This window comes from Oncorhynchus gorbuscha, unplaced genomic scaffold, assembly GCF_021184085.1.
Source record: "Oncorhynchus gorbuscha isolate QuinsamMale2020 ecotype Even-year unplaced genomic scaffold, OgorEven_v1.0 Un_scaffold_21802, whole genome shotgun sequence".
NCBI lineage: Eukaryota > Metazoa > Chordata > Actinopteri > Salmoniformes > Salmonidae > Oncorhynchus > Oncorhynchus gorbuscha.
This window is the reverse complement of record NW_025762948.1, coordinates 1-1,026: the sequence shown is the minus strand read 5'-3', so window position 1 is coordinate 1,026 and position 1,026 is coordinate 1. Positions and strand designations below refer to the sequence as shown.

The 1,026-nt window shown below is 41.1% G+C and overlaps 1 non-coding gene across 1 annotated transcript; it reads left to right on the top strand.

Moving 5' to 3' along the window:
* The first annotated feature begins 492 nt into the window (after positions 1–492).
* On the top strand, positions 493–565 carry trnar-ccu. Its single transcript has one exon. It is a non-coding gene; the product is annotated as a tRNA-Arg (tRNA).
* The last annotated feature ends 461 nt before the right edge of the window (positions 566–1,026 follow it).

Below are 1,026 nucleotides of genomic sequence, written 5' to 3'. Positions count from 1 at the left end.
ATCTAGTCTTTTCTGAAATGTCTGAAAGCAGAGTGGTGCAGTGGAAGTGTGTTAAAGATAACTCAGAGGCTGATGGATCAAAGCTTTTCCCGCTAACGTTTTTAGCATTGAAGTGCGAACAAATATTTTAAAAAATGCGTAGTTTCATTCCATGTAAGTGCCATTTTACATTTTTTTGCCTCTTCCATCAGTTCGTATTGGTCATATTGATTACAAATAACCCCAGTGGCCGAGACACTGGCCTCCTAAGCCATGGATTGTGAGTTTAGTCTTTTCTGAAGTGGCTGAAAGCAGAGTTGTGCAGCGGATGCGAGCTGGGCCCATAACCCAGAGATCAATGGATTGAAACCATCCTCTGCTAACCAGTCTGTTTTTAAAATGAAGCATAAACAGAAATAAGAGCGGAATTTCATGGGCATGTGTCAGTGCCATACATTACACATTGTTTTTGCTGCTTCTATCAGTTTGTACTGTTTGGAAAAAGTAAAAAGTGTCCCAGTGGCCTAATGGATAAGGCACTGGCCTCCTAAGCCAGGGGTTGTGGGTTCAAGTCCCATTTGGGGTGTTTGAAAGAAAGTGGCGCAGCGGAAGTTTGCTGGGTCCATAACAGAGGTTGATGAATCAAAAACAATTTCCACTAACCAGCTTTTAGCATTGAAGTGCAAACAAAATATTTAAAAAAAAATGAGTAGTTTCATTCCATGTGTAAGTGCCATTATACATTTTTTACCTCTTCCATCAGTTCGTATTGGTCATAATGATTACAAAAACCCCAGTGTCCTAAGACATTGGCCTCCTAAACCATGGATTGTGACGATCTAGTCTTTTCTGAAGTGGCTGAAAACAGGAGTTGTGCAGCGGATGTGAGCTGGGCCCATAACCCAGAGGTCAATGGATTGAAACCATCCTCTGCTAACCAGTCTGTTTTTAAAATGAAAACGCAAACAGAAATAAAGCGGAATTTCACGGGCATGTGTCAGTGCCATACATTACACATTGTTTTTTGCTGCTTCTATCAGTTCGTAC